Genomic DNA, 25,807 nt, shown 5'->3' on the forward strand with positions numbered 1-25,807 from the left:
AATGCTACAAATCCTCATTAGTGATACAGGAGTCTGTCTCACATTTACACACACACACACAAAAGAGAGAGAGAGAAGAAGAAGAAGAAGAAGAAGAAGAAGAAGAAGCCAACATTCGAATTCAATCGTGTCTGAGAAAATGACCCAGACTCACACACACACACACACACAGCAATTACTCCAGTGTTGGTGTGCAACTTGGCGTAGAAGTGGTTTTAATGAAGGGCTAAAAATAGATCTCATTTTTTGGAGAGATTAATTTGCTCCTGAGAGGAGAGAGAGAGAGAGAGAGAGAGGAGTTGACATCAGAACGTCCTTGAGAAATCGTCCACATCTACAAGTTTGTGAAAACGCTTGTGCAGGAGAATCTGACTGCTTATTGATTATTGTGTCTGCTCTGGAAATCAATACTTCACTTAAACTTCTCTTTCACTGGTTAAAAAAAAACCTCTGGGTCAAATGATCGTACAGTAAACTCCGTGTTTTTTTTTGTCTGTAATTGCAGATAATTATTTCTTGCTGTTACCTTTTATTTTGACAGTCTAGTTGCTGACTCTGCACCTTCACGTCACAGTGTTATCATGTACACTGTACTCTGGGATGTTGCAGCCTAAATTACCATGAACGTTTGAGTACGTTCTGTTGAATGTTTCCTTTTTCCAATATTGTCAAAGATGCTGCATTGGTGAGACACCGAGGTGATGGAGCTTCTCCTGGTTTGACGTATTTCCTGGTGCTTTGGTGTTGGTTTTACAGTGTATTACATCCTGGAGCATTGGTTTCCAATGTGTCGGTTTTAGATTAATTGGTTTGTGAAGCATTGGTTTGCAAAGTGTAATTTTCTTGACTGTTGGTTTGTGAAGATTTGGTTTGCGAAGTGTCGATTTCTTGACCGTTACAAAATCAAAACATCGTAAACAATGCTCCAGACACTGACTTTTGGTTTCTGGAGTAGTGGTTTACAATTTGCTGATTTAATGAGCGAGGATTTCTGGAGCGTTGGTTTGCGAAGTGTCGATTTCTTGACTGTTGGTTTCTGGAGTTGGATTCTGACATGTTGACATCGTAAACAATGCTCCAGAGACTGACTGAGTAGTGGTTTATAATCTGTTGGTTTCTGGAGCATTGGTTTCCAATGTGTTAGTTTTTCATTAATTGGTTTCTGGAGTAGTGGTTTACAACTTGTTGGTTTCTGGAGTAATGGTTTACAATTTGTTGGCTTCTTGAGCTTTAATTTCTGGATGTTCTGAAATGTTATTTGCGTACATGTTGATTCTGAGAGTGCAGGTTCCCTAAAACTTTGGTTTCCACCACATTGGATTCTGGAGCATCAGTTTTCAGCATGTCGTTTTCTGACTCGCTGGTTTCGGAACATTGTTCGTCAACATCGTCAAACTGGTGATAGTAAAGGTTAAATGTCTTTGCAATAAAAACAAAGCAAAACAAACACTTGTAGTTTTTACAGCTTATTCTGTTGTCAAATGAAGTGGCAGAAACTTTATCATGAAATCTCTTGATGAAATGATATGGTTTGTTTTCACAGCATGTTTCTCTGCATATTAGCTGCCACTGTATGTAAACACATAATAATAATAATAATTATAATTATAATGAAATTAGCTTTTCAAAAGCAAGACTTTGGGGTTGAATTTTCTTTCCCCCCTCTGCTGGAGTGGGAGGCACCTAGTGGCTGCGTAATTCCCTGCGCTCTCCCCGTCTTTGAGGCCGACTTTGTACAGAATATTCATTAGCTGCTGTAAATATCCCCGTCTGAATATTCATGACTGCGGTTAGAACATGAGAGAAGAAAGACGAGACAAACCACGGTCGACTGGCACCAGTGTTAATCTGTTTTCCCCTGGAAATTAAGAGAATAAATTCCCCTCACAATTTATTCTGCCGCAGAACACACACACGTGTACAGTACGTACACCGTATGCCTTTAATGTACAGCATGTACACATGGTTCATACTTGATACTGTAGGAACTGTATTGTATTGTGTTATCTCGTAAATTTAAGATGTCGTACCAATATCGTATCAATGCGTTCCAGAATAAATGACTATTAAACTTGAGTTGGTCGATATATTGACACGATATCATCTTAGATTTTGAATATAACCTCTTCATTCTGCATTTAAAGGCTGTTGCTCCTTCTGATACTGAGGCATTTAGTCCAATATCATTATATTTATAATAGCATTGTAGCACTGTAGTTACAAGGTTTTGCATTTTTACTTAAATTTAAAGTAAATTTGAGTTGTTTTCCTGAGACATTGTGTCCATTGATGTATGTAGGTTACAATTAAAGTTTTTTTTATCAACTAATTATTATTATTGTCTGTATTTTTTTGCCCATAATTCCCTCTCATACAGTCAACATAAAATTACTTTAGATAATTAAATTGTTTTATGGTAGCATTTGATCATATTTAGGTGGGATTATAATGTTTAATCCGTCATTATTCGGTAACTAAATTAATCAAGCTTCTGAAATGGGAATTTTTAATCATTAAAACGGATTCATTTTGAGGTTTGGGATTTTTTTCTTTAACCATTTTAAGGACCAAACAACTAATTGATTAATCAAGGAAATAGTTTTAATTAATCAGATTAATCAATTATGAAAGCTGTATTTGTAGACAATTTCAGGGTTTCTTATGCATGTAAATATCTTTTTATTATATATTAAAGAGCCAGAGAAATACACCAGATTTCAGTTAACGGTATTTTAATATTTAGCTGATACATTATTTTTTCTTTTTATTTATTTTTTTGCCATTTTCCACATACATACATTCATACTTACGTAAACTATTGCAAACAAGAATTAAGAGTAAATATTTGTCTTTAATTTGAAGTGTAGTGTGGTCTACTGTAGTGAATGACTGTAGAACGCTTCTATGGTCCAGACGGACAGGCTCAGGTGTTAAAGGGTTAAGTAATAATCCAGATCATAAACTGCTTGAATACAGAATTAGTGAATCCTTTTGTGCGGATATTTTATCGTACATGGACGATGTGTTGTCACTTTTCTGTACGAGCTCAGAGAATCACGATATATCCAGATATGTTGACACACATCTTGTTTATGAGGACACAGTCTAAAAATATTCAGATATTATTCTTAAACTACGTTGTCCAGGCTTTTCGTGAGCATGTGTGAGGATGTTGTTGTACTCTGTGAGTAGTTGAACACTCCCTGACTAAGCAGAGGTCGTGAGTGCGCGTCGCTGTAATCTGTGAAATGTTCACTTTGTTAACAGGCTGAGCAGCTCGCCGTGTTATTTCTCCGCACGCCGTCGCTGCCACTGCTGCTGCTGCCGTTGTCAATTAAGCGAGCAGGGAAAGTGCTGAGCGCGGTGTCTGGAGGAGAGAGATATCAAAAAAAAACAACAGCCATGTAATAATGAGAAGCCTCTCCACGGGACCGGGCAGCCAATCACAGAGCTCCCTGTGCAGATATCAAAACTGATGTCAGCCAGGTCTCTGGTCTCCGCTGAGAGGCTGAGTCCAGGTTTAATAACTGATGACATAGATCCACATGTCGGAGGAAAAATACAACACTTTACACGAGTAATATCTCTAGATTTTATTGTTTTGTTTACGTTTATATGATTACGACTGGAAACTAAATTGGTCATTTCAATAATGATCTACCAAAAACCAAAATGACTCGCCTTTGATGAGGAAAAAAAAAATTTGTTTTAAAATTGAAGAGAAAACGTTTGACGCAAATCTGAGCAATGTTCCATAAACGTCTCACTTTATGAAGCTGTTAGGAAACATTTTTATTTCCTCAACGTTTTCTTTTTATCGCAGAGAATAACAGCTTTTGTGTGTGTGTGTGTGTGTGTGTGAGGCAAATAAACGAGCTGCTCTGTCATTGAGTCTAATCACTTTCCACTCGGAGCTCGCGCTCCGTGTTTTTAATTGCTCGGTAAATAACGTGAAGTCAAACAGAAGCAGCTGGGAGTCGAGTGCTCAGTGAATCAGGGCGAACAAACAAGAACAAGACACAGGTGCTCCAGTCAGAACAGAACCACTCCTCATCTGCATTCACGTCAGGTTTTTACCTGCTTTACTTTTTCTGCTTCGTCCTCATCCTGGAGACTCGCTGTCCAATCCATTTGATCTATAAAGCACATTTTGTACAGTAGTATTAAAGAAAATGGATATAAAATCCAAACAAGCAAATAAAAACACACAAGTAGACACAACAACTCACACCGTTCCCAAGATAACGTTCACTTTCCATACCTGGCAGTTTATTTAACTGTTTAGGAATGACGCGCTGGTGAATCTCGTCTGTGATTGGACGACGGTCGTTCCCGCGGGAGTGCTGAGGTTCTACCGTAATGACAAGTATATGGAGGCGCAATTAAAGCTCAGTTTCTTTGCTTTCCGGTATCCATCCATCCGTCTTCTACCATCTTATCCTCCACAAGAGTAGTTTTTGAATTTTCTCTATCACAATGGTGATGAAATGCTGCCTCGCTTCTTACCTCAACAACTTCTCCAGTAGAACATCTAGTCCCGCACCTGGACTTGAGTACAACCCTGATAACAGGTGATAGATAACTGAACCCTGACATGTATCCCTGTTGTGTTGTAAACCCCGCCTACTGCAGAACTGCACACACTCAGGTGGACGAGTATTGATCATTAATTGATGACGCTGCAGCCCAGTTTCCTGTTAGCTTGTGTGTGTGAAGTGGTGAATCTCACTGCCGTGGCAGAACAAGGTCACGTGAATTCAGCTCCTAATGCACGGTTCCCACGCGGACGGGGGGGTCAGCGGCGGCGTGTGCGGCCTGTCGGTGTGTGGAGATCAGTGATTTATCTGCTGAGAGGGAGAACGAGGCAGCTGATGGAGCCAGAGATGCAGCTGCAGAAGACGAGGGAGGGAGGGAGGGAGGGAGGCAGAGAGGCAGAGACACGGTCAAGATGGACAGATGCTGAGACAAAAGGAGGCGACGCCCACTTCTCGTTCCATTCTTGTGTGGAAGGGAACTGATGTGTTGTCTTTGTGTGTGCGTGTACTTGTCTTGGCCCCAAAACTTTAAAGGACTTTTTAAGGTTAAGATTCCTGGTTTTTCGGTTAGGCAGGTGTAGATTATGACATTTGTAGATTGTGGGATATTGGATGAAATCTTGGCTGAAAAGTCTGCTACATCCTTGACTTTTATGCTGGCGCACTCTATGGCTATTATTCTTTTACATTTGTTTATTTTATAGTAAAGTAATGCCAGAGAATGTACATCTGCACGTGCTGCAACATGAGTACATGAAAATATTTGGTTCATTTCACTCCAGAAGAGGCTCAATGACCTCTGCAAATGTTCTATATATGTTGGTATGTATATGGATTATGGGCCCAAGCACTCAAGATGTATGGTCATATCGGTTATTGGCAAAATGTCCAATGTCATCCTGCGTCCCTACTGAAGACGATTCAGGGTCAAATCAAAACAGAATTTCAGCTTTTTGTGTCGGAGTTTGTTCACGGAAAAATCCATAACTTAGAGCAACAGTTAAAAGAAGAGAACACCTTTGTTTTTATAGCGGATGAATATGACGGTAGTTTTCTCAAGCTTAAACAAGACGTCGTCACTTTAAATATGATCAGCACGTTGGTGAAATAAAGACCATATCAATCACTAAAACTAGTACAAATTCACACTCTTTTTTTTATGTCGGTGCAATAAACGTGTTTAGAAGAGTTCGCTCATTGTTGTTTTTTTATTCTTTAAACACAGTTTTACTGTCAAGAATAAATTTGTAATCTTTTGAGAATAAAGTTGTGATATTAGGAGAATAAAGTTGTGATATTAGGAGAATAGATTGGCAATATTATGAAAATAATGTAATCTTTGGAGAATAAAGTCGCAATTTTTGGGGAATAAAGTCGCAATCTTTGGGGAATGAAGTTGTAATCTGTTGAGAATAAAGTTGTAATATTATGAGAATAAAGTCGCAGTCTTTCGAGGTTTGCCCTGTTTCAGATGGACTTTTTTGTTCTATGCCAATATCAAACTTTCACCTGACCTAACGTCCGTGCAAAGTTTGAAGAGTTTTTATGCAGCCGTTTCGGCCCCTAGCATTCGTGTTCGGGCCCTAATGAAAACTCTTTTCTGTTCCTTGCACACAGTTCTACAAAGTTTGAATCCAACACAAACACAGAAGCGTCCTTTTCCTCTAACGTGATGAAAGGAAATTGGCATGGGAACAAAATCCTAAAGATAAATGTCCGTCCGTCCACTGAGGCGAGAATGAAGTCATGTCTGAGGAAAGAGTCCGTTTGTCTTGAGGTTACTGCTTCAGATAAACCTCTCATTATTGGTGTCCAGCACCTGGGTTTTGTGCAGACTGTGACCGTGCACTGATGCCTGAATCCTCTCCTAAATAGCAGAGCAGCGCTGACCGGTGGAGAAATAATGGGACACGGTGTCTGGCAGCGTTTCCAGGCCATGAGGTTGGCAGTGATGGAGAAGGAAGTGGCTGCCTGCTGAGTGAAGCTCCAAAAAATGAGTCCAGTTTGACAGAGGAGGCCTTTGAAAGGTCAAAATAAAGTAGGTTTGTCACAAAAAGTCTGAGCAGATTGTAGCCAAATTAGAGGATGTGCGACGTTATTTACAGACGCTGGATGATGAACATTAAAGGTCTGTACGTTCTCTTATTATTAAGAGTTTTAGAGCCAAAGTTAAGAGAAGTGTTTTTAATCTCTCCATGAGTAAAGATGCAATCTTTGGAGAAAAAAGTAGCAAAATTATGAGAATAAAGTCACAATATTATAAGAATAATGTCACAATATTATGAGAATAATGTCACAATATTAAGTAGTAGTCTTATGAATGTAGAGTTGCAATATTATGAGAATAAAGTCGTTATCTTTCAAGAATAAAGTCGTAATCTTTCGAGAATAAAGACGTAATCTTTCGAGAATTAAGACGTAGTCTTTAGAGAATAAAGTCGCAATCTGTCGATAAATAAAGTCGCAATCTGTGCAGAATAAAGTGGTAATCTGTCCTTAATAAACTTGCAATATTATAAGAATAAAGTCACGATATTATGAAAATAAAGTAGTAATCTTTTGAGAATAAAGATATAATCTGTTGAGAATAAAGACGTAATCTTTAGAGAATAAAGACACAGTCTGTTGAGAATAAAGGTGTAATCTGTCCAGAATAAAGTCGTAATCTGTCCAGAATAAAGTTGCAATATAAGAAAAAAATCCCGATATTATGGCAAAATCGCAATATTATGTGAATAAAGTCGTAATCTTTCAGTTTTACAAGAATGAAGTTGCCTTTCGAATGACATCATTCAGAACTTTGTTTCTCGTGTGGTGTCTGACAACTATTGTGTGATTGGCCAGAAATGTGAAGTGGGTGTGGTTAACATTGTCATCCCCTTTGAGGAGTTTATCATGAAGTGAGAAATGTCCCCGACAGAACTAACTTTGTGTTCACCTTGAGAACAAGAACATATGTCTCTGTTCTTGAGGAAACTAAAGTTGCACAGACTGTTTACAAAGTGTTACAAACTACAAGACAAGATTCTAAAAACCTTTAAAGTTGTTGTCCAGTGTGTTTCATATTTACTGTGTGTCCTCTGTGGAACACGACAGACCAGAATATTATACATCATCCTGTGCAGCAGAAAGGAGAGCAGGTCAAACAGAAAACTAGTTTAGTTTGTCCTGCTTTGACTCCGGAGGCCATCGTGTCTTATACGAGCTCACGGAGTTCCCACAGGTCCTTGAAATCTGTGGAAGTTTGTGAATATGGGAGAGAAATCGCCCTAAATACACACGGGTCATTGGAAGTGCTTGAATGGAAAGTTTTTGAATTTGATAAATAAATTCCAGGCCCTTGAAAGTTTTTGAAAATCACCTTAAATACACATGGGTCTTTGGAAGTGGTTGAATTTTGTGCTTCAAGTTTCCCACAGGTCCTGGAAAGTTTGTGAAATTTTTAAAACAATTCAAGGACCTTGGAAGTTTTTTGAAAATTGCCTAAAATACACATGGGTTTTTGGAAGTGCTTGAATTTTGTGCTTCAGGGGGTGCCCATGGGTCCTGGAAAGTGTTTGAATTTGATAAAAAAGATTCAAGGACCTTGGAAGTTTTTGAAAATTGCCTAAAATAGACATGGACCATTGGAAGTGCTTGAATTTTGTGCTTCAGGGTTCCCAAGAGTCCTGGAAAGTTTCATAAAAGAACATCACTCGCTCTCCGCCCGCTGCAGTGTGAGGTGAACCTTGTTTACTGTGATGTGGGGGGGCGGGGTTTGTCTCATAGCAACAGCGTCAACAGAGCAGGTGAACATCTGCTGCGTCGTCATCCTTTCACGGACAAAAACGCGGGTTAAAAGTTCACTTTCAAACAGCTGAAGCAGACGATCTGTGTTCCCCGCGTCTTTCTGCAACACGGATCTCTCTAAACTCCCCGACGCTAATTAGCTTCCTGTCAAAGTTTCAAGAGTCGCCTAGCAACAAGGACGATGAAGCACGCCCCGAGAACTCTAACGACGACAGCGGCGACTGATGCTAACAGGCGAGAATGAGCAGAAGTGCTGTCAGAGAAAAGTCTCAAGAAGAAGGAGAAAAATTCCCCCTCTGATGTTTTTAATCTCCATCATGTTTCATCTGCTCAGGCACCAGGTGTTGATCCTCCTCTGCCTTTGTCTTCAGCCATCTCTCTCAATCTCACTCAGCCTCGCTCGCCCACCTCCTTTCAAGACACACACACACACACAAGTTTGTTCAGCTGTTCATCTCAGGACTTCCATTTATTTAGACTTAATCTTAGTCCTAAATCCATAGTCTTATGTGTCGTTGAGTCAAAGTTATGACTTATTTTATATCGCATACTTAAAATAAATAACAGCAGTAGTGACTGTGTGTTTTAACATAGTAATGGCAGAAAAAACAGTTTAAATGCTCCATGTTCCAGGAGTTAATGTCCTACACCGACACTCTCTCCTTGGTCGCTGGAAGTTGAGGTACTGCCTCATTAGGACCAGGTTTTAGTCTCCGTGTGGACAACTGGCCCTAACAAGGTCGGTGTATATGACAGAAAACGTCCTAAAGAGGCGACAAATACAAGAACAAACGCATATACAGTAATAAAAGTATAGAATGTGTAAATAATAATAATGATAATAAATCTTTGTAAGGCCTCTTTACATCATATATGAGAAAATAATGAAACAAAAAAGACAAAAGATGAGGTAAAATGGACAAATTCAACACAGTAGATAGAGTTTAAAAATTATTATGCCACTGAACCTTAACCTAATCCTATTTCTAACCCTAAAACCAGGTCTTAATCCACCAAAATGTCCTCACAAACATAGGTTTGTTTGACAATTGTTCGGCGCAGCTTATTTAAGACACACACACACACACACACAGACACACACTTGCTTGTAGGCAGGTGGGCTGCATCATGTCTACCACCCTGTAATTAAATTCTCTGTCTCCCACCTGTGTTACAGAAGCAGATCTCACTCAGAGTAATTACAGGTCTGCAGTGGAACAACACACACACACACACACACACACCTAATCCTATTATGTGACATCACAATGAGGGAAAGCACTCTCTCGCACAGATGAGGACACACACCAGATGCAAAGCAACATGACGTCAACGCTCACACACGTTTACTCACTCTCACACATTCACTCACTCACTCTCTCTCTCTCTCACACACACACACGTTCACTCATTCACTCAGTCGGCTCCAAATGAAAACAGCAGGAGTCTCCTCCTCCTGCTCGTGTGTTTTCCATCAGAGCTCCACTGTAAATGTGCTGCTGTGGTACATGTGGACGTGCTGCTGCTGCTGCTGCTGCTGCTGCTGCTGCTGCTGCTGCACATTAGTCAGATTAAAGGGAAAGCAATCGGTTTACACCTCTTCATTCAGGTCACATTTTTATACAAAAGAAGGGAAGGGCTTATAAATAATATCTGGATATTTTGAGTCTAAGCGGATATAAAGTTTGTTTCTCTGGACTCATTAAAAGTTTTCTTTTGTGACTTGGACATGATAAATACATTTTTGTTATCAGGTTGCTGCCAAGATGAGTGTAAAACATTTAAAAATATCATCAAATATAAATGTTAGAAGTGTATTTAAGATGTTAAATATGATTTTTAAAAAACGCAACAGCCTTTAAAACCAGAAGAATACCATGATATAGATAAAATATTTATATACTCTCCAGCCCTGATTTGAGTTGGGTCAGGTTAAGGGTAATGTTGGGCTTTAAGTGGTTATGGTTAAGGGTAATGGTGCTTTAAATGAATGTAAGTCAGTGCAGCGTCCTGAGAAGAGTCTCTGTGTGAGCCTGTGTGTGTGTGTGTGTGTGTGAAATGGCTGTCATGGGAGTTGTCAGTTATTCCTTAATGAATTAAATTACAGAGCAGAGACATGAGAATGGCGCTCTGGGCCAAGCACTAAATTCATCTGTGTTGTGCGGCACAAACACTCTGCTGCCTCCTCCTCCTCCTCCTCCTCCTCCTCGCTCAAGCCAAAAACCTGGAGGATTTATGTTCGGGAACCGGTGTAACGTCAGGTGCTCTTGTCGCAGCTCGGCGGCGGAGCCAAGAGTCTGTGCGGCAGCGAGGCTAATCTCTTCATTTCCTGTGCCTCTCGCTCCGTCTCTCTGTGGCCGTGAGCGAACGTGAGAGTTCCTGCGGCGTCACGCGCTGGCATTTTTCCAGCTTACATTCATGGGGAAGAGAAAGAGGCAAACCTCATCTGCAGAGGTCAGGGCCACTTTCTCTTCCTCGCCCCTCTCTGCTGAGCTCTGCAGTGGCAGTCGCTGTGGTTCTCACATGGATACAACTGCCAACTTCACATATTGTCACACGGAATGTGCGACTTGAGCTTTAAATCCCTTTTGTTGCGTCTTAAACGGCTGAAGCGGAGCCAGAGTGTGACGTTCCAAACCGCCCGTCTCAGCACAGCTCATGTTTGTGAACCAAAATAACATTTATTTATTTACATGTATAGGGATGGCACAATGTTACTATTAACTCAAGTCAAGACAAAGACGCTGATTCTACAGCTTCCTGATATTTCCGTAATAACCATAACACGTTGGTTCTGACGTACAACTTCTCAGCTTTCAGTTTTTGAAATGAACCAAACGGATAACGAGCTTTTCCCGTTTCGTCCCGTTTTGATTTTTCCGTCTGGCGCGAGTTACGTGAACTGAAAGTTGCAGGAACAAGCAGTTTTTACACCTGTAATGATCCTGATGATGTCCTCAGATGTCTTAGTTTTGTCCACAAACGTTACATTTCAAGGAGAATTTGATAATAATTATTAGAATTGTATTTGGATGGAAATTATTGTAGTTTTTGTGTTTTTTGAGTTGTGTAAACAAACTGGCCTTTTAAAGGGTTAAAATTTCAAAAATATTATTAATATTTGATATGTATATATCAGACTGAGGTAGCTTTAAAAGAACGACTAATTTAAAGTGGAAGAAAATATTTGTTTTTTACCATTTTTTGCCGCTAGGAACAAATTTGTAAGTTCTTGCAGACAACGAGCTACAACGTCGTTTTCTTTTGAGCTGGAGAAACCCGTGTGTTGATTAGCAGACAGTTTTGTGGTTGTTGTCCCATGTGAAGCTCCTCCCCTGGCCTCTATGTGGCGCTCTAACACTACTACACCAAAAACAGGACTGGGAGACGTTGATGCGATAAAGTGTGGCGGATTCACTGAGATTTGTTTTCGTGTAAAAAAAGTGCAGTAACGTTCTCCTCGGTATACAATGTAGGACTGTGCGATTTGAGTTCAGGTCGTATTTGGTATGTTTTCTCTCAGAGACAAAATGGAGGCCTGAGCTGCTTCTTCTGTGCCTAGAAGGTAGAAACAAATACAGGTTTTTAAAGCACGAGCTTCAGACTCCTGTGTGCGTAGTGAAGGGAGCAGGGAAACCTCAGCGGGGGGAGGGAACACCCTCACAGGTAGAGAATCCTGTGAAATAATTGGGGTAAGGTTTCGGCACCCGGGAGGGAAACTGTGGTGTTCAGGGAGGGATGCAGATCCTGATATGCTGATGCAGGGAAATACAGAGCAGTGAAGGAAGAGGAGGATGAGGGAGGAGGAGGAGAGTTTGAGGGCAGGAAGGGCGGGATTATTAGGAAAATGACTCTGGCAACAAACCATGGAATCCTTGTCCAGACCTGGGAGAAAACACATGGGTGTTTTTAATCCTTTTCCTTCTGTCTTTGTGAGGACCACTGGGAAGGAACAAGCAGTTTTTACACCTGTATAAAGCAGAGCCGTTCTGTGACACTAATGTCACTGACAGAGAAACCTGGAAATGATCCTGATGATGTCTTGGTTTTGTCCACAAACGTTACATTTCAAGGTGAATTTGATAATAATTATTATTATTGTAGTTTTTTTAGATAGAAAAACAGTGGAGTTGGAACAAACTGGCTTTTAAAGGGTTACATTTTCAAAAATATATTAATATTTGATATGTATATTTCAGGCTGAGGTAGCTTTAAAAGACTGACTCATTTAAAGTGGAAAAAAATATTAATATATGTTTTTACAGCAGTTTTTGGGAAGGTGCCGTTTTTTGCCGCTAGGAACAAATTAGTAAGTTCTTGTGTAGCTTAGTCATTTTAGGCTAATTTAAGAAACTGAGATCACGGTTCTTAAGTTTACAGAAAATGAACATCCTCTGGATATTTGAGCTATGTTTATTCAGCACAGCCAAAATGGCAGGAAATGTCCCGAGGAAATGGAGGAGAATCGGAAGAGTTGTGGAAGGAGAAGCCAGATTTTTTATCGTATTTTTAGAGGTAAAGTTTGGATCAGCATGAGCTATGGTTGGCTTGTGTTTGGCGTTTTGTTTTTTAAAAAAAGTATATGTGTGTTTGAGATGGAGGTTTGCTCACCCAGCAAAAAACAAACAACCCCACTACACATCATCAAACAAAAACACACACAGCCTCCGGGGAGAAGGCAGCGTGTTGGGAAAACTGCAGCAAACACAGGGAGGAAGGTTTGGATTTTGCAAGTTATTTTTATAATTTAGACTTTAGCTTTATGTCAGCAAGGATCTTCAAAAAGTGTACATTTGTTTGTGATGGAGGCTGGTTTGTCCACATCAACAAACACACAGCCTCCATGGAGAGGTCAGTGTGTCGACTAGGTCTGAACGTGGTTCGGTGAATGAGGATCGGATATTGGAAGTGGGAGGGATTAAACACTGACCACAAAAACTCCTATTTAGCTCATCTGGGGCTCGGTTTATCGTACATGAACGAAACTTGGTGCACGCGTTTATTAAGTCGAGGCGGTCCAAAAAAGTTGATCGAAACCCAGCGGGAAAGCCGCCATCTTGGATTGAGCGCTGACTCGGGGGCCGATTTTGGCAATTTGAACGAACTTGTCGTAGAGCTGGCGTGCGCTCATCTTCAAACTTGGTTTTTTTTCAAATGGAAAATTAGAATAATTATGTAAACAATAACCATTCCCTGTGTGATTATTATTGCAATATCAATTTGATATTTACTCAGAATTGTCCAGCCCTAGTGTCAGCTGAAGTGCAGCTAATGGACGGATGAAAGCGAGTGATTGGACATCAGAACATTGATCTAGGTGTCTGTGGTCAACTCCACCATCTTAACCGTTGAATACATTTAATTAGATTGACCTGATTCACTATGGCAGCATCTAATTAAAGAGCAGTGGAGACAATAATGCACATTTATCTTAAAGAAAACAAACAAAGGCAGCAGTGAAAGGGGGAAAAGAGGCAATAAACTTTAAACACGATTAAAGTCAGAGTCAAACAGACCAGGTTATGTAATCACACTTTAATTAACTCAGTGCTGGAACCTGCTGTTTGTTGATTAAAACTGTAAATACACAGCAAATGGGTTTAATGTAAGAGTAAAATCTATAGATCCTGGATCGTGACCTCAGCCACTGTTAGCGGCTCACTCATGTTTAAATAAATACTGACAAACAGCATGTAATGATGCTGATTGTTTTCATAAACGATTAATCTGTAGATTATTTTCTCAGTTTATGGAGAAAATATTCACTTTTAAGAAGCCGAAAAATCACAGTAATAATTTAGTAATAATTGAATAATCGATGCAGCTCTGACGCCACTGCAACATCAACATTAAGTAAAGTAGCTATAATGTGATTATAACAAGTCAATTTATAGGGTAATCATCATTGAAAATCATTGAAATTATATCAAAATGATCTTTTAAATGACATTTAGTCCAGTTTTTTTTATATTAAAGCTTCATTCAGCTGTACTATAATAATACTTTCTCAGAAATGTCACATTAATGCAGTTTATTACGCGAGAGCCGTCTGCATATACGATGACATTCGTGAGCGTGAGGAGCGATGGTGTGAAAGGCCGAAAGACTTAAAAACTGTCTAAAACTGAAATTATAATCATAATTATAAGAATAATCATAATTCCAGCAGCAATAATAAGAATTATTATACTTTTATAAGAAACGTGTGAGCTGATTGAATGTTGTTGACGACTTAAGTCTTAAAAGAGACGAATGAAAGTGGGAAAACAAAGAGGAGAAAGTTAAATACACAGAGAGAGAGAGAGAGAGAGAGAGAGAACAGGGAGTTAGATCAACAGAACCAGAACAAAGATAAAGGGAAGAATACACCTCGAGGGGAAAAATACGATGTTCTTTTTGTTCCTGTGTTGTGGGGAAACAGGAGGAGGGGGAGGTAATAAGGGAGGAGAAGAGAAGAAGGTGGTTTGCTTCTTTTTAAATCCTGCGTTTGTTTGATTTACAGTCACGCTTGAAGCAAAAAGATAAAAAAAAACCCATCTCCTGCTTCATCAGCTTTCATGAATGACATTTTTACACACACACACACACACACACACAGAAGGAGAAGGAATCCCCCTCTCTTTAGCCCATGGCTCTTTTCTCACTGTGGAAGGTCGACGAGGTCAGGGACGCTGCACAACTTTCCTCCTCCTCCTCCTCGTTTGTTTCTTCCTCCTCGTCCTCGTTCAGCTGCAGAAACAAGTTTGTGTGAAACCTCTGACAGTGAGGAGCAGCGTCTCTGAGGGAAAAGAAAGGATGAGTGGAAAACTCCGAGGAGGCCTTTAGAGAGTTGACCTGACAGCACAATTACACAGCGTCAGAAACCATGAAAACTACTGCTTTTTTTTTTCTTTTTTCGGGGGGGCGTGTCGAGAGAAAAGTGGATGTGAAAGGCAGGAAAATTGTCTCTCGGGTCAAACAGAGTGTAATTTAATAGTTTTGTTGCTCCCACAGAACCTGAGGCGTCCTCGTCTCCGTGTGTTTGTGTGTGTGAAGGGACGATGATTCTCCAGAGACACAGCTGGAGGCTCGCTCATGACATTTTCACGCCATTGAAATAATCTGCTAATCTGACTTAATTCAGCTGCACTTCAGAGGAACCGGTCACGCTCATGGAGTCATGGGATATCTTGTTCTTTTTTTAAAAACTAGTTTAAACTCTGGTTTAACAAGAGACATTTAAAGGTCATGACCTAGCCTGCTGAGTCGTCCTCTGTTAAACCATGCAGATTAAACATTTGAATGTGGGTCTACCTCCAGATTATCTTCCATTGGCATCGCTCACCGAGGACTGGATTCACTCGTTCACTTCAATCAAACACAGACACAAACTGACATGAACGGAGAATCGTGACATTTGGACCGAGCCGAGTGTTTTCATGCGTCGCACTTATTTCCCTTATATTCATTAGTTATTTCTAAGTTAATTTAAAGACTTAAGCGTGTAAAGTGGTCGTGATTTAAACAGCAGGGCATTCATATAGTGCTTATTTCTCATTTTAGTTTTATCATATTTCGATTTCTGCACTTACAGTTTGTTTTCCAGAATTCAATGAATTATATTTTAGTCTCTTTAACAAAGATCTAAAGTGACTCAAAGAAAGACGAGGCTGGAAACTCCAGAGCATTTTTTCAGAATGACAAAAACCATCATGCATCATGTGACATAAATGTGCTGCCATGGTTTCACGTTTCCTCCCACGGTGATGAGTCACTCACCTTTCTATAGAATCACTCCACTCACACCCAGAGACCCCCCTGTCCCCCCCGTCCCCACCATCTGTGGACACGCTGATACTGTGTGTGTGTGTGTAGCGGCGTTAAATGATCCATGCAGGAGCAGAGAGAGACAAAACGTCCCCGTCTCTTCAAAGCTCTGTCCTGATGGTGGATGGTGTCGTGTAGTTCAGCCCGAGGTCACGGCGTCTTCACACAGGTAATGATGAGACAGTGAAAACCTCAGGGGATAAGAAAACATCATCATGTCAAGGAAAAAAACAACAGAAAGGTGGCGACGCAATCGATAAAGAACGTCGTACAGAGACATAGTTTTTTATGTCCAAAAAATTCATACTTTACTCTCTTCAAACTCTGTAGTTGTTTTTGCAGATTTACCGGGGTCTTTGAATGCATCTCATGAGCTGTTCCTTGAACCCTGCATTAGTTTCACTACTATCTCGTGATGAGACCAGTTCTCAGGGAGAACTTGAGAATACACTTGAGAGGAGTCGGAGCGACACTGACACACTGACGGGCTGGTTCCTGCTTTCCCACCCCTGGGGCGGAGAAAACACGTCCCTCAGTCAAATTAGATCCAGCGCCGCCGCGTCCTCGCCGTCTCAGTGGCAGAGCCTGGAGTACGTCCCGCCGAGGACAAACCTCGCCGCGCTCTGTCACAGATGGCAGCGGCGAACGCTCCAGAGAACATCGTGCTCTGCTGAGGGAGCGTCAAATTGAATTTGTTAGAGAGAAAAACAGGTGCTGAAACACTCTCTGACACACACACACATGCAGAGTTTTGTTGTATTTTTAAAAATAAGAATCTTATAAATTAGATGTTTATTTACATCAGTAAGTCCATATAAATGTTATTTAAAGCATTATTGACACATTTTTTACCAGTTTATAAACATTTATAAGATTTGTTTCCAATACTTAGACTTCATAACGGTTATTGTTTTGATTAATTACAGGTTTGTTATTGTTTATAAGACTTGTTAACAGTTTATAAACCTGTCGTAAACATTAATAAGATGTTTGATAACAATTAGACTTTCTAAAGGTTTAATTACACACACAGACACACACACAGGCTCTGATTATGTTAAGCATATATAAACATTAATAGCATGTTTAATAATTAATATTAGTCTTTAAAAGGAGTCATTTTTGATAAATTGCATGTTTATTTTTGATTTTAAGACAATTATAGGCTCTTGTTTGTATTTGCGACCAAATTATGTACCGATCACATGCATTAATAAGAAAATAATCAAACTTCATTGGGATTAATTATCAATTATTACACATTTACTACATTAGTGTGTGTGTTTGCTTTACTCTGTCAGGAGAGAAGACGGTAAAAACCACATACATGAGTTTTTAATTAACAAATTAAACTTTAATCACTAAAACACACACTTTGTTATTCAGCTTCAGTGTGTGTCGAGTGTCGAGATTGTTTGTGTGTTTTTATGTTTGCAGTATGTGTGTTTGAATATTTTAGTCTTTACTTCCTGTCTTAAACGTGTGTGTGTCTGTCTGTGTGTGTGTGTCTGTGTGTGTGTGTGTGTGTGTGTGTGTGTGTCTGCATGAATGCAGGAGTGTCATACGTGTGTGTGTGTTTGTGTTTGTGTGTGTGTCCAGATGGGACGTGTCACATGCTGAGCAGACAGGCGTAGTGACGGGAGGAGGAAGAGAAGGGAGGGGATGGTAGATAGATGGATGGATTTATTGGGTGTGTGTTGTTGGACACAAGGGGGCTGCTGTGTGTGTGTGTGTGTGTGTGTGTGTGTGGTCATTTTAACATGACTCAGCGTTCCTGCGACCTTCACCACACGACTGAAGTCTGCTGTAGCCGGAGGAGGTCTGCTTCAAAAGCCTTAGCATGAATATTCATCATTTCCTCTCTCATTCCTCCACCGGGCAATCCATCATTCATAAACATGGCTGCACTGTGTGTGTGTGTGTTTTTGTGTGTGCGTGTGTGCGTGTGTGTGTCTGTGTGTGCTTTTGTGTGTGTGTGTGTGTGTGTGTGTGTGACACAGTTTGAAAATACTTTGTTACAAAACTGTCAGAGATTTCAAAAGTTGACATGAATGACCTAGAAAACATACAGTTTTTATTTTATTTATTATTATTAAGGCAAAACCTGTGTGTATGTGTGTTCTTGTATTTGATTCCTCTGTCAGGACAGGTAATGCAGTCCTCATGGAGACCAAAACCTGGTCCTAATGAGGCAGAACAACAGTAGTAGTTTAACTTAGTGATAGTTTAGATATGAACTGGTTATTATAGTTAAGGTTAGGGATGATAAGTACCTTATTAAAGGTATTTTTACTTGAGTAAAAGTAATTAAGTTTCCAGAAAATTACTTTGGTAGAAGTTGAAGTAAAAGTTTTTTATAGGATGTTTGTTTCCAATAATTAGGCTTTATAAAGGCTCAGGTTATGATTGTATACCTGTCCTAAACATAGACAACATGTTTAATAACAATTATTATCTATAAAGATTAATTTTTGATTAAATTACAGGTTTATTATTACTTTTAAGAAAATGATAGACTCTTATTAGTATTTTTTAAGTTATATACCTGTCATAAGCATAAATAATATGTTTAATAAAAATAATTACATACATTATTATATATTTATTATTTATTTTAAGGTGCTCATGTTATGAGTTATATTTTATATTACACATAAATTACAGTAACAAAGTGTTTGTTCTTTGTTACATTAAAACACAGCTTTGTTTAGGTTTTTACAAATGAATGGAAGTCAATGCAGAGTCCTCAGAAGAATAGCTGCGTGTGTGTGTATGCGTGAGTGTGAGTGTGTGTGAGTGTGTGAGTGTGAGACATGAATAGAATGAATGTTGACAGCGTGCAGAGAGCTGGCAGACGGCTGTCCTGTCTGACACAGTAACATATCCTCACACACACACACACTGTAAATGTCGTCATTCTTCCGGGTAAAGACATAAAAATCATATCATAGTCCGTCATGTGGGCTGATGTGAGTCTGTAGTCTGCTCTAAATCTGGATCTTAATCCACTCTGACAGTGTGTGTGTGTGTGTGTGTGTGAGACCTCGGTGGACGTCCGTGCTCTCAGGGAAGTCGTTTTATTTTTTATTATTTTATTATCTGCAGCTCTGTGAGAGCACAGAAGTGGTGACCTACATTTTAGGGTCAGTGCACTTCACTTATGATTAATAAATGTGAAAATAAAAATTAAAAGTGGTTCAATAGGGCTGCGACAGCTCATTTTTAATCATTATAATCTGCGGTTTTGGCGAAACACTGATCAACATTATTCAACATTTTCTCCAAATGTTTGGACCAAACAACTCGTTGACAAAGACATTCCACTGAACAGTGGAAGTACAAATACTTTGTTACTGTACTTCAGTAGAATTTTCACATATCTGTACTTTGTTATTTATATTTCTGACAACTTTTACTTTTACTCCACTACATTTCCTAAATAAAACGTGTACTTTTACTCCGATACATTTCCCTAAACCAACCGTTTGTTGTCGCTAGTTGTTTTTAGCAGCACCAGCTGTTAGCCGCTTAGCCGTTAGCCGCAGATTTCGGCTCCAAGTGGACTTAAAACACACCAGAGGCTCGAAGTTTACCAGGCTCTGGTCTCCTGTCTCCGGGTTTCTGTTGTACACTCCGGACGCCAGGTTTCAGCTATTAGCGATCAGCTGTCAGCTAGCGAGTTTGCACAGATTAACCGCAGATTTCATCTCCAGGTTGAATTGAAACACAGTGTGTACCAAAGTTTTTAGCAGCAGAGGATTTAAAAAATCAGATTTTTCCCTCTTATCTCACATAAACGACAATTCCGTGCCGTTTTAAAGAGATCCTGTGGCTACAGTGACACGTTTGGTTTGGTTAAATAAAAATAAAAGCACAGCTGTTGTAATGGAGAAGCAGTCATTGTCAAAATTTAAACGATGCCCAATAATTACTCAGTGTTTTTTACATTTTATTCCCAATACATTTACTAAATGAGTCCATTTTTTTCTACAAGATTAGACAATTTAGAAAGAAAGAAAATGGAGGAATAGAAGTTTTGAAAATGAATTCATGTAAATATGAATGTAATTGAATGTTGAATATTCCGTTTCATCCCCAGCATCAGGAGGTCGTCTCTTGTCTTCATGTTGTGTAAACGTCTTATAAACGTGTCAGCGGTAATTAAGCAGGTCGGCGTGGACGTGGAGGCTTTGTACTCGCTGATTAAAGCCATTCTGCTGCTGATCAAAGACCAGACTCATCAGTCCAGACGAAGATGTCTCACTCCTCCTCCTCCTCGTCTTTATCGTCCCCAAACTTTAAAACTGCGTTCAAACTTTCTGTGTGACGTCTCTGTGGATTGTGGGAAAAAAAGAAAGTAAAAGACTTGAAATCCTTTTTGATGAAAATTGCCTGTAAATTAAACATTTCCCAGTAATTGACCCAGAATGTCGAGACGCCAAATCTCATCAGTGGTGGTTAGAAGGTATAATTCTGCAAAACAGCTTCTCTTTAAAATTCAGATTTTTTAAGTGTTGTAATCAAGAAGTGAGTGGGGGGCGGAGCCAACACCCTCAGTCACATTTTGCCTCGTCTCCAGTTAAGCTGAAACTATTTCAGCTGTGAGAGGAAACACGGGCAGTTAGAGAAAAGCTGGAATTTGTCCCCTGCACCAAACCCCAGAGAGAAAAGCAGTGATTTTAGCTCGCGCGGACACAGGAGCTGCTGGTCTGCTGCTGCCTCGTGTGGTCACTTTGTGTCACTGACGTTAATGCGAAGGACAGATTTCAAATGCCGAATTGACAAAATAAGACATTTGAACTGAGTGATGGAGGCAGCAGTGGATCAACAATCAACAACAACTCCTGTGTGCTGTGATGTTAAAATCACTGATTTTCTCTATGGGCTTTGGTGTGGGAGAGTGAGCGGTTTAATCTGTCTAACAGTGAGATAAAGACATGAACATGTTCTTAAGATGTCGTAGACTTAAACTGATGTCGATTCAGGAAAGAGAAACTTTAGCAAACTGAAGTTTGTAAACCACTCACTCTCTCACACCAAAGCCCATAGAGAAAATCAGTGATTTTAACATCACAGCACACAGGAGTTGTTGTTGATTGTTGATCCACTGCTGCCTCCATCACTGAGTTCAAATGTGTTCTGTTGTAAATTCGGCATTTGAAATCCTTCCTTCGCATTAAAGTCAGTGACACAAAGTGACCACACGAGGCAGCAGTAGACCAGCAGCTCCTGTGACCCTGTGAGCTTAAATCACTGCTTTTCTCTATGGGGTTTGGTGTGTGAGAGTGAGTGGTTTACAAACTTGTCGTTTGGAGTCAGATAAAATCTTTCTAATCCTGTGATAAAGCAGAAAACCCATTTTAAAGATTGCACACACTTAAGCAGGAGTAGATTTCGGTGTCTCAGGCTTCAGTTTGCCCCTCTGTGTGCAAGTATCTCACAAATTCATACACAGCCTAATATTGAACTGATTTGATCATGAAATGTGTTGTTTTATTCTGATTTAAGCCTGATTTCTTTGCTCCACATCACCAAAGAAACGACCTTCCCTTCCTTTCCTTCCCTTCCCTGTGAATAACTGACAGATGAATGGGTGGTTGCAGCCCCACAGAGGGCCCAAGATGTCAAAACTGTCTTTTAATCAGACAAAAAACTGCTCTTTTTTGAAACCTGTTCAAACGACTTTAAAGGAAATGACCTCTTAGTGAAAGTGTGAATAACTGTGTTTATTTTAATCGTCAGGACTGTAAATCATCTTTCATTACCCCCCTGTTTTTCTGTGTTTTTTAACGTTCTAACGAGTGGAGGAGGGAGATTCCCGCTGCAGAGATAAAGTGTAGATGAAAGGTTTCTTTAGTTTTTGGAGTGTTGAAACATCTCCTCTGGAGTGGTTTCAGCTCGCGGGGGGAGATCTGTCGACTGAACGCTTTGACAGAAACGTCCGAGGAGAAAATGGTTTTCTTTGTTATTTTCTCACTTCACAATGTCAACTTTATTTCTTCTCCTTTCTTTCTTTCCTTCTTCTCCACAGATGCTGATGAGCTGCTGTGACGGGTTTAATCCCACAGATGAAAACCCGATCCCTCACCTTTATAACAACCAGCTCCTCGTGATCGTCTCTAATCTGCCGTCAGCGGCGAGGAGGACGTGCCTCGGCCTGTTCGTCCCTGGAGTTTCCAGAAGAACCTGAGGGTAAAGTAGACCATGCCTGGCTCATTAAAACAGAGATGATGATGATGATGAAACTACTGTACACCAGCTACTCTCCAAAAATTTAATTCTAAAAAAATCTTTCATCACAACCCGGAATAAATAATAAATGTTTCCATACGTAGCCAGATTATAACATAACAAAAATGATCTACTGTATAAATAATAACACATCCATATAAACAATTTACAACGCAACCCTCTAAAAACCCTCTTCTATCCCTAACCTAACAGAGAAAAGGTTCACTTCATAATATCTGCACCTGTTTACTTTAGATTATGACGGGAAAGTCAGTTTTTCCTCACCGCGTAAACCACTCACTCTCCCACACCAAAGTCCATAGAGAAAATCAACGATTTTAACATCACAGCACACAGGAGTTGTTGATCCACTGCTGCCTCCATCACTAAGTTCTAATGTCTGATTTTGTCAATTCGGCATTTGAAAACCTTTGTTCAGATTGACCTCAGTGACACAAAGTGACCACACGAGGCAGCAGTAGACCAGCAGCTCCTGTGTCCCCGCCAGCTTAAATCACTGATTTTCTCTCTGGGGTTTGGTGTGGGAGAGTGACGAGGCCGAGGTGAACTAGTTTTGAGTCTCTCTCATGTTTGTCATGGTGGTAGCATCATACAGCAGTCGTTGTGCAGTCTTCTGCCGTATCGCCGCCTGGTAGACTGGAGTGGAAGTGCTTGTTGTCGCTGTAGATCGCTCAAACTCCTGCAGGATGATTTGCAGAATCTCTCCCTCAGTTTGTAGTCGGTGATGGAAATGAACAAACCTGTGAGTGTGTGAGTGAGGCCTGTCCTTCTGTCTTACAGAGATAGACTCATTAAGTGTGTGAGTAATTCTGTGTAATGACGACTTTGTCTAAAACGTCTTTGCCACATGTCATGTTGACTCACGGTGCTTCCACACACACACACACACACACACACACACACACACACACTCCAGACATGACACATCACGTCAGCGACCTGGAGGGAGTGAGGAAAGTGAGACGGAGATAAAAGAAGGAAGATACAGTCATCAGAAAGACATGAGTGTGTGTGTGTGTTAATCACCTGAGCAGCTATGTGATTACAGCAGCAGCAGCAGCAGCAGAGAGCCTCTCAGCGTCTGCGACCAGTCAAAGCTCTCACTCACACACACTCACACACACTCACACACACACACTCCCACAGAGGAGCGCTCTGCTTCACGTCACCTGGAATAAACGCGCTTTCCTCCCAAGAGTCGTCGTGTTTTTGAACAACAACTGCGTTGATGACGAGACATGAACTCACTCGCTCGTGAGATCACAGCAAACTGTTTGAAAACAACACAAAGCATTTTTAAAGTTCAAAAAGTACCAAATTCACCTATCTGTACTTTACTTTATTTATAGTTATAGCAACTTCATTCCGCTACATTTCCCACATAAATAGTGTACTTTTACCACATTTCCTAAGTAAAGTGTGTACTTTTATTACATTTCCCACATAAATTGTGTACTTTTACTACATTTCTTAAACAAATAGTGTACTTTTACTACATTTCCTAAGTAAAGTGTGTACTTTTATTACATTTCCCACATAAATTGTGTACTTTTACTACATTTCCTAAGTAAATTGTCTACTTTTACTAAATTTCCTAAACAAATTGTGTACCTTTACTCCACTACATTTCCTCTAACTCTCCTTGTTACTCATTACTATGATTACTCATTACTAGTTGGTAATGTGGTCTCTATTTATATAGAACTTTTCTAGTCTAATCTGATCTGCTTTGTTATCATCTATCTGTAGAGGTGAACAAGTGTGTGTGTGTGTGTGTGTGTACTGTATAGTACAGTACACACACACACACACACACACACACAGTTTTTTAATTTCCCCCAGGGAACCTCCCAAAGGGATTAATAAAGTCGTCTGTCTGTCTGTCTTGTAATGTAATAAAAAAATACAGCCCTGTAGTTCTGGTAAATGTAGGAGAGAATCAGCCTCCTGTGTACGTGCGTGCGTGTGTGTGTGTGTGTGTGTGTGTGTGTGTGTGTGAGTGACTCATCCTGAGAACATCTGTTAGCATGTGGGAGAGCAACCTGTGTGTGTGTGTGTGTGTGTACATACAGTACATGCGTGCTGTAACCTTTGTTTACCTTAAACACAGGAGACAGATGCTGTGGACTCAGACTCTGCTGTTCTGTTTAACCTCACTGAGCAAAAATATTCAATGAGTGAGTTCTTCTGCCCCTTTTTTCCCAAGAGAACTTTCACGTTCCACATCTGGCAGTGATGTGGCAGTGGTAGATTAGATTTTGGAATTCTAAGTAGATTTTGGAACTTTAAGTAGATTTTGGAACTTTAAGTAGAATTTGGAACCATAAGTAGATTTTGGAACTTTAAGTAGAATTTGGGTTCTGCCTCTTTAGGACCAGGTTTTGGTCTCCATGAGGACGACTGGTCCTGACGAGGTCCGTGTTTATGACAGAAAAGAGTCCTAAAGAGGTAACAAATACAAGAACACACACACAATGTATTGAAATAATAAATAAATAACCATTACATGCACTGTAAAGTTAATCAATATTTCTGTGACTGTAAAACTTCACGTTTTAAACATTTGTCTTTTCTGACAGAAAAAAGCAAAACATGCATTTTTTTAAAATACTAACAAGCATCAAGAGACCGTTAGCTGCAGGGCCTGTAGCGTCCACCGGGGGCACTGTGTGCACGCGTATGAGATTAACAGTTAACTTTATTGATCCCGAAAGGGACGTTTGTTTGTTGCAGCGGACGAGTAGATTGGACAAGTGAGACCGTGAAGGCAATAAGACGTGAAAGATAAAACACAATAAACACTGGAAATAATTATCTGTGTGATGCTAATAATGTGTTTGTCCCTCTGGGGATTAAAATTAGCTTTGTTGTTATGATTGAAATAAACACAGGAATCACACCCACGTAAAAAATCAGGAGGAGACAAATGAGACTCATCACAAAATAAACACAAGCAACATGCTAAGACAGGAAAGTCCTCACCTTACAACTCACTCACTCACTCTCACACACCAATCAGCATTTTTAGCTCAAGGGGACACAGGAGCTTCTGGTCTCCTGCTGCCTCGTGTGGTCAGTTTGTGTCATTGATGTGAATCAGAACCAAGGATTTAAAACCCCAAAGTCACAAAATAACACCTTTAAACGTCCTCATGGAGGCAGCAGGAGACCAGCAGCTCCTGTGTGCTGTGATGTAGAACCACTGATGTTCTCTCTGGGCTTTGGTGTGGGAGAGTGAGCGACACGCGTTACAGAGCGACACAAACTTCCTCTTGGAGTTTGAATGTTCTTCTCTCTCTCTGTGTGTGTGTGTGTGTGTGTGTGTGTGTGTGAGGGGGGGGTTTATTTTGTCATAGTCACATTAGACCTTATGTTTCTTTAATAACATGTGACCCTGGGCGTGGCCAGCTCAGCTGCTCTCTGAT

The 25,807-nt window shown here is 40.1% G+C and overlaps 1 long non-coding RNA gene across 1 annotated transcript in view; it reads left to right on the forward strand.

Moving 5' to 3' along the window:
- The window catches only part of LOC131445221 (uncharacterized), a 56,994-nt gene that overhangs the window by 13,704 nt on the left and 17,483 nt on the right, over positions 1-25,807 (forward strand). The window contains exon 2 of the long non-coding RNA XR_009233821.1: positions 22,162-22,322. This is a non-coding gene — a long non-coding RNA (uncharacterized LOC131445221). The remainder of the gene's footprint in view (positions 1-22,161; positions 22,323-25,807) is intronic.

This window comes from Solea solea, chromosome 18 (genome assembly GCF_958295425.1).
Source record: "Solea solea chromosome 18, fSolSol10.1, whole genome shotgun sequence".
In the NCBI taxonomy this organism is placed as follows: domain Eukaryota; kingdom Metazoa; phylum Chordata; class Actinopteri; order Pleuronectiformes; family Soleidae; genus Solea; species Solea solea.